The 8,509-nt window shown below is 37.1% G+C and overlaps 1 pseudogene; it reads left to right on the top strand.

Annotated features, from left to right (window-relative positions):
- Positions 1 to 1,864: 1,864 nt before the first annotated feature.
- LOC139703297 (axin interactor, dorsalization-associated protein pseudogene) lies at positions 1,865 to 2,693 on the top strand (annotated as a pseudogene).
- The last annotated feature ends 5,816 nt before the right edge of the window (positions 2,694 to 8,509 follow it).

Raw genomic sequence — 8,509 nt, 5'->3', positions numbered from 1 at the left:
GTGAGGGATAGGGTTAGGGTTATATTTAGTGTTAATGTTTGTGTTAGGGTTAGGGTTTATTATAGTGTTAGGGTTAGGGATAGGTTTAAAGTTAGTGTTAGGTTTAGGATTAGGTTTAGGTTTAGTGTTAAGGTTAGTGTTAGGGTAATTGTTATGGTTAGGTTTAGTGTTAGGTTTAGGGTTTATATAAAGGTTAGTTTTAGTGTTTGAATTAGGTTTAGGATTAGTTTCATTTTTAGGGTTAGGGTTTCAGTTAGGATTAGGATAGGGTTAGGATTAAAGTTAGTGTTAAATTTTGTGTTAGGATTAGTGTTATGATTAGGTTTAGGGTTAGGATTACTGTTAGGATTAGGTATAGGGTCAAGATTAGTGTTAGTTTTAGTGTTAGGGTTAAGGTTAGGTTTAGGGTTAGTGTTAGGTTTAAGGTAATAGTTAGGATTAGGGTTAGGGTTAGTATTAGGGTTAGGGTTAGTATTAGGGTTAGGGTTAGTGTTATGGTTCATGTTAGTGTTAGGGTTATGGTTAGGATGAGAGGGTTAGGGTTAGTTTTAGGTTAATGGTTAGGATTTGTAACACGGTTTGGGTTATGGTTAGTGTTAGGGTAACAGTTAGGTTTACGGTTAGGTTTAGGGTTTTTCTTAGGGTTAGTGTTAGGGTTAGGATTAGTTTTAGAGTTAGAATTAGAGTTTGGGTTTGGGTTAGGGTTATGGTTAGGTTTAGTGTTAGGATTAGGTTTAGGGTTTGTGTTAGTTTTAAGTTTAGGGGTAAGCTTTTGCTAGGGCCAGAGTTAGGGTTAGTGTAAGGGTTACAGATAGGATAAGGTTTATTTTTAGGGTTAGAATTAGGGTTAGGTTTATTGTTAGGATTACAGCAAGGTTTAGAGTCAGAGCTAGTGTTAGTGTTTTGGTTAGGGGTAGGGTTAGGGTTAGTGTTAGTGTTAGGGTTAGGGTTATTGTTAGGTTTAGGGTTAGGGTTAGTGTTACTGTTAGTGTTAGTATTAGTGTTAAAATTAGGGTTAGTGTTAGGGTTAGACTTAAGGTTTTTGTTAGGATTAGGGTTAGGGTTTTGATTAGGGTTATTGTTAGGGTTAGTTTTACAGTTAGGTTAAGGGTTGGGTTAAGGTTTAGGGTTAGTATTAGAGTTAGGTTTATGGTTAGGGTTAGTGTTAGGGTTAGGTTTAAGTTTACAGATAGGTTTTGTGTTAGGGTTAGGGTTAGTGTTTGTGTTAGGGTTAGGGTTATGGTAAGGCCTATGGTTAGGGTTAGGGTTAGAGTTAGTGTTAGAGTTAGGGGTACATTTAGGATTATGGTTAGTGTTAGGGTTGGGTTAGGGTTAGTGTTAGGGTTAGGGTTACAGTTAAGATTATGGTTAGGGTTAGGGTTAGGGTTAGTGTTTGTTTTAGGGTTTGAGTTAGTGTTAATATTAGGCTTGGGATTATGGTTAGAATTAGTGTTAGGGTTTGGGTAAGGTTTAGGGTTAGTGTTAGGATTTTAGTTAGGTTTATGGTTAATCATTGGGTTAGCATTAGGTTTAGGTTTAAGGTTAGTGTTAGGGTTAGTGTTAGGTTTAGGGTTAGTGTTTGGGTTAGTGTTAGAGTTAGGGTTACTGTTAGGTTAGGGTTAGTGTTTGGTTTAGGTTTAGGGTTAGGGTTATGGTTAGGGTTAGCGTTATGGTTATTTTTAGGGTTAGGTTTAATGTTAGGATAATATTAGGGTTAGGGTTAGGTTTAGGATTAGTGTTAGGTTTAGGGTTAGCTATAGGTTTAATTTTAAGGTTAAGGTTAGTGTATGTGTTAGTGTTAGGGTTTGGTTTGGACTTAGGATTTGTGTTAGGTTTAGGGTTAGAGAACAGGTGGGGAGCGGCCATGTGGGAGGTGACCCGGAGTCTCCTGCAGCGCTGGGGCACCAGTTTTCAGACAGGTGCCGACTGGATTCTTGGAGCCAGCTTGTAGAGGTGATAGCCGAGTATGGGACATTAGCAAGACATCTACAAAAAGAGGCCCAAGCTCAACACAACAATTCTGAATTCACAGAAGAGCAAAAGAAAACCATAGGCCAAATTGCAACAAGCTTGGAATTGCGAAGTGCAAGCTTTAGGATCCACATAGACCCAGGAAGAATTTAAACTGGAAGACCTGAAGAAGCTAGAACCAATCCTAAAGAATTTTCTCAAGTACAATAAAGAATTTCCATTTGATGTTCAGCCTGTCCCATGAAGGAGAATTTTAGCACCTGGTGAGGAAAGGCATTGGAATTTGGAGAAGGTGAAGAAGAAAGTGGTGCTGGAGCAGTTAGTATAAAGGATCTGAACGGCATAGATTTAACTCCTGTGCAAGATACTCCTGTGGCTTCAAGAAAAGAAGATACATATGTTCATTTTAATGTGGACATTGAGCTCCAGAAGCATATTGAAAAATTAACCAAAGGCGCAGCTAGCTTCTTTGAATTCAAACACTAAAAGCCTAAAAAAAGGTTTACCAGCACCAAGTGGTTTTGCTTTCATGGAGATGGATGAGATTAAACCTGGGCCAATGGAATAGAACTACACAAGAAACCCATTGACTTTCTAAAAGAAAGAAATTGCAGTTATTGACCCAGAAACCACTTTATCTTCATCTACATCAAACTTTGCACAAGGAATGATTCTGACATGAGTAATGTGGAATTTCTGTGAATTTTACCACTCAGTAGAAACCATCACAGCTCTGTGTAGCATATTCACCCTTCAGGAGGCAGGAAGTGAGCCATACCTGTAGGCCACTGAGTCCACTGCAAAGCTGTTCCACAGAACTAAAGCCCAGCACCTCACTGTTGTAATAATTATGACTCCTTTAAATACAGGCTTATTGTAGATTTTGAAACAGGTTTTTAATTTTCTATTAATTGAGCAATTAATAGTCTTTCCTAATTTACCACTGATCCTATCCTGCTTCCTGAAACAATACTGCTGTGGTAGGTATGCTCATCTTCAAACTTAATACAGCAATAAGAACGTACTAGTGTTGACACATTTGCTCACTTTTGCTCCACTATGGTCTTTTGGCTTGAATTAACTTCAAACTTTGAATTGAAATGGGTAGGATAGTACCAGATTGCTTTGAAGGGAAATTGGACCAGTTATGGTCTGTCTTATAGGCTGTTCCTTAAAGGTGGTCTAAATTCACCCTGATTTGATAATTCTGCTTAGAAATAGTGTGCCTTGACCAGATCAATATCCTATTTGGGAATGTTCACCAGGTTGTACCTGTGATTTTTTTTTCCATATGACCAGATTGTTTTTCTGAAAGTGCACATATTTTCAGTCATGTTGATTAGTTGTTCTTCTACATCACATTGCTATTCTTTCTGATAATGATTTTAGGGTTAACATTGAAACCATCTGTCTCAGAATAATTACAAATTCTTAGATGGGTTTATATGTCTTCTAAATCATGTCATCTAAAAATAATTGGGTCAGATGCTAATGAGGTACTGCAGGAACAACTGCTGTTTTTCTGACAACTGATTGTGAGACCTTAAAACCTGCATACCTTGTCTTTAAAGTGATCTGTATGCAAAATCTGGAAAGATATTCTATTTTTTAAAATATAGTGGACAGGACCACCATTTATTTTCTATTTAGATATATTGACATCCATATGAAAATATGCAAGTCATTAGCCTATTATAATTTTACTGTTTACATTACTTTTGACTTTATGATGAGACATAAATAAAACTTTCATAGTACATGAGGTGGATATTCCATACACAGAACATAAAGATTTGTGAGGGGCTTTTTTGTGAATAAGATGTAGAACCCACATATTTTAATATTCACTATTTTAAATAAACAACGCATGAGAGAAATGCAGTGTCAATCCTTGGTCTATTTTACACTAGTGTAAACCCTAGTCATGTTTGGTTTTAAAATGAGTAATAATTGTTTTAGCCCTTGCACTTCAAGAGATCTAGTCTTTTATTTTCAGTTGTCTGTTAGTCAATTCTGTTTATTTGATGAATGTTAATAAAAACTATATGATCCTGAAAAAAAAAAAAAAGAATTAGGGTTAGGGTTACAGTTAGCATTAGGGTTATGGTTAGGGTTAAGTTTAGGGTTAGAGTTTTTTTATTGTTTTGGTTAGAGTTAGTGTTATGGTTAGTGTTAGGTTTAGTGTTAGGGTTAAGTTTAGGATTTGAGTTAAGTTTTGTGTTAGGGTTAGGGTTTGTGTTAGGGTTAGTGTTAGGGATAGTGTTAGGTTTACAGTTAGGATTAACATTAGATTTAGGTTTAGGGTTAGTTTTAGGGTTAGCTTTAGAATTAAGGTTAGTGTTAGGTTAAGGGGTAGTGTTAGGGTAAAGGGTAGTGTTAGAGTTAATGTTACAGTTAGGGTTAGGATTAGGTTAGGTTTAGTGTTAGGTTTAGGTTTACAGTTAGGGTTAGGTTTAGGGTTTTGGTTAGGGTTAGGTTTAGTTTTAGGTTTAGGGTTAGGGTTAAAGTTATTGTTAGTCTTTGTGTTATTGTTAGGGTTAGGCTTAGACCTAGAATTTGTGTTAGGTTTAAAGTTAGAGTTAGGGTTAGGTTTAGGGTTATGGTTAGTGTTAGTTTAGTGTTAGGTTTAGGGTTAGGGTTAAAGTTAGTGTTAGTGTTTCTGTTATTGTTAGGGTTGGGCTTAGGCCTAGAATTTGTGTTAGGTTTAGGTTTAGAGTTAGGGTTAGTGTTACAATTAGGATTAGGTTAGGGTTAGTGTGAGGTTTAGGGTTAGTTTTAGGATTAGTGTTAGGGTTAGGGTTAGGGTGTGTGTTAGGATTAGGGTTAGTGTTAGAATAGACTTATGTGTAGGGTTAGGGTTAGGGTTATGTTAAGTGTTAGTGTTTTGTTTGTGTTTGTGTTAGGGTTAGTATAGGGTTAGTTTTAGGGTTGGGTTATGGTTAGTGTTTAGTGTTAGGTTTTTTGTTAGGGTTAGGGTTAGGATTAGGATTATTGTTAAGTTAGGGTTAGGGTTAGTTTTAGGGTTAGTGATAGGGTTATGATTAGGTTTTGTTTTAAGTTTACAGTTAGGATTAATTTATGGTTAGCGTTAGTGTTAGTGTCAGAGTTAGGCTTAGGGTTAGCAATATTTTAAGTTTAGAGATAGGTTGAAGTTTTTTGTTAGGGTTAAGTTTATGGTTAATGTTAGGTTTAGATTTAGGGTTAGGACTAGGGTTAGTGATAAGGTTATAGATTGGTTAGGGTTAGTGTTAGTGTTAGGGTTAGGGTTAGGGTTAAGTTTTGTGTTAGGGTTAGTGTTAGGGTTAAGGTTAGGGTTAGGGAATGGGTTAGTGTTAGGGTTAGGGTTAGGTTTTTCGTTAGTGGAAGGGTAATGTTAGGGTTAAAGTTAGGGTTAGTTTAAGCATTAGGTTTAGGTTTAGGGTTAGGATTTGTTTTAGGGTTAGTTTTAGGGTTAGTGTTAGGTTTTTGTTAGGTTTAGGGTTAGGATTAGAGGTTTTGTTAGGGTTAGTTTAGGGTTAGGTTTAGTGTTAGGGTTGGGTTAGGGATAGGGTTAGTATTAGTTTTAGCATTATAATGGGTTTAGGGTTAGTGTTAGGAGTAGCATTAAGTTTAGGATTATGGTTAAGGCTAGTGTTATGGTTAGGTTTATACTTAGGGTTAGTGTTAGATTTAGGGTTATGTTTAGGGTTAGGTTTAGTGTTCGGGTTAGTGTTAGGGTTAGAGTTAGTATTAATATTAGGTTTAGGGTTAGGGTTAGTATTAATATTAGGGTTAGTGTTAGGATTAGGATTAGGGTTAGTGTTAGGTTTAGGTTAGACTTAGCGTTTGTGTTAGGGTTAGGTTTACAGTTAGGGTTAGACTTTCTTTTAGGAGTAGGGTTAGGATTAGGTTTAGCTTTAGGATGAGTGTTAGGATTAGGCTTAGTGTTAGGGTTAGGGTTAGAGTTTGTGTTAAGTTTAGGGTTAGGGTTAGTGTTAGGTTAGGGTTACGTGTAGAATTAGGGTTTCGGTTAGGGTTAGTGTTAGTGTTATATTTTGCATTAGGGTTAGTGTTCTGGTTAGTGTTAGTGTTAGGGTTAGGGTTGGGTTAGGCTTAATGTTAGCGTTAGGATTAGGGTTTGGGTTAGGTTTAGTGTTAGGGTTATGGTTAAGGTTTGTGTTAGGGTTAGTATTAGGGTTAAGGTTAGGGTTAGGGAATGGATTAGTGTTGGGGTTAGGTTTAGTAATAGTGTTAGGGTAATGGTAGGGTGTGGGTTAGGGTTAGATTAAGTGTTAGGATTTGGTTTATGTTTAGGGTTTGTTTTAGGGTTAGCTTTAGGGTTAGTGTTAGGTTTTTGTTAGGTTTAGGGTTAGGGTTAGAGTTTTGTTAGGGTTAGGTTTAGTGTTAGGTTTGGGTTAGGGTTAGGGTTAGTGTTAGGGTTAGCATTACAGTAGGTTTAGGGTTAGTGTTAGGGGTAACATTAGGGGTAGGGTTACGGTTAGGGCTAGTGTTAGGGTTATGCTTAGGGGTACATTTAGGGTTCGGTTTAGTGTTCAGATTAGTGTTAGTGTTAGGGTTAGGATTAGTTTTAGGGTTAGGGTTAGTGTTAGTGTTAGGTTTAGGGTTAGTGGTAAGTTTAGGTTTAGACTTAGGTTTTGTTAAGGTTAGAGTTTTAGTTAGGATTAGGGTTAGGGTTAGGGTCAACTTTAGGATGAGTGTTAGGTTAGGGTTTGTGTTATGGTTAGTGTTAGTGTTAGGCAAAAGTTTGTGTTTATTTTAGGGTTAGGGTTAGTGTTAGGTTAGAGTTTTGTGTAGGATTAGGGTTAGGGTTAGGGTTACTGTTAGTGTTAGGTTTGGGGTTAGGGTTAGTGTTCTGGTTAGTATCAGGGTTAGGGTTAGGTTAGGGTTAGTGTTAGGTTTACGATTTGTTAGAGTTATGGATAGGGTTAATTTTAGGGTTAGTGTTAGGTTAAGGTTCTTCTTAGTTTTAGGTTTAGCGATAGGCTTAGGGTTAGTGTTAGTGTTAGTGTTAGGGTTAGGGTTAGGGTTAGGATTAGGGTTAACAATAGTGTTACTGTTAGGGATAAGTTTAGGATTAATATTAGGGTTAGATTAGGATTAGGTTTAGTGTTTTTTATTAGGTTTAGGGTTAGTTTTAGTGTTAGGGTGAGGGTTATGCTTAGGGTTAGGTTTAGTGTTAGGGTTAGTATTATGGTTATGGTTTGGGTTACGTTTAGTGTTCATGTTAGTGTAAGGTTTATGGTTAGGTTAACGTTTATGGTAAGGCTTATTGTTAGGTTTAGTGTTAGGTTTAGTATTAGGGTTAGAGTTAGGGGTAGTGTTATTGTTAGAATTTGGGTTAAGTTTAGGGTTAGGGTTAGTGTTAGTGTTAGGGTTATGGTTAGGTTTAGGGTTAGTGTTAGGGATAGGCTTAGGTGTAGGTTTAGAGTTAGGTTCAGTGTTAAGGTTAGGTTTATGGTTCTTCTTAGGGTTAGGGTTAGGGTTGGGGTTAGTGTTAGGCTTAGGCTTAAGCTTAGGGTTCGATTTGTAGTTAGCATTAGATCTAGCATTAGGGCTAGGACTAAGCATAGGACAAAGATTAGGGCTAGGGTTAGGGTTACGGTAACAAATACATTTAGAAATAGGGATAGCTCAAGTGTGATAGTTATATTTAGTCTTAGTGCTAGGGTTATGTTTAGTTTTAGGGATAGGGCTAAATTAGGGTACGACTAGGGCTAGGGTCAATGTTCATCTTAGGCCTGTTGTTAGAATTAAGGTTATGGTTATGTTTAGGGTAAGGGATGTTGTTATAGCTAGTTTTAGAGGTAGGGTGGGGGTTAGAATTAGTTTAGGACTAGGGTTAGGATATTAGGTAATGAATAAGGCTAGGTTTAGGGCTAGGATGATTGTTAGGTTTGTTGTAGGCTTAAGTCTAGAATTAGGGATAGGACTAATGTCAGGTCTAGTGTTACAGTTAGGGTAAATTTAGGGCTAGGTTTTTGTCTAGGTCTAGTGAAATTCTTAGGCTTAGGGTAAGGGTCAGGTTTAGACCTAGGTGTATTTTTAGGGTCATCATCAGGTTTTAGGGTGTGTTTTAGGTTAAGGTTTAGGGATAGGGCTCAAATGAGCATTAGGTTTAGGGTTAGGGTAATGGATAGGGTTAGGTTTAGGGTTCAGGTTAGGTTTAGGGTAATGATTAAAGTTAGGGTTAGAGATAGGGTTAGTGTTATCCTAGGGTTAGCATTACGGTTAGTGTTATGGTTAGGGTAATGGATAGGGTTAGAGCTAGGGTTAGGGTTAGAATTATGGTTAGGATTAAGGCTAGGGTTAAGTTTAGGGTTAGGGCAAGTTTTAGGGTTAGTGTTAGGTTTAGTGTAATGGTTAGGGCTATGGTTAGGGTTAGGGTTAAAACGAGGTGTAGCGCTTGGATTAGGGATAGGTTTTGGGTTAGGTTAGAGCTAGGATTAGGGCTACAGCTAATGTAATAACTAGAGTTATTATTAGGGCTACTTTTAGGGTTAGGGCTAGGTCTAGTTTTAGGGTTAGGTATACTTTTAGG

Source organism: Marmota flaviventris, chromosome X (assembly GCF_047511675.1).
Source record: "Marmota flaviventris isolate mMarFla1 chromosome X, mMarFla1.hap1, whole genome shotgun sequence".
Taxonomy (NCBI): Eukaryota; Metazoa; Chordata; class Mammalia; order Rodentia; family Sciuridae; genus Marmota; species Marmota flaviventris.
This window is presented reverse-complemented; position numbering and strand designations above follow the sequence as displayed.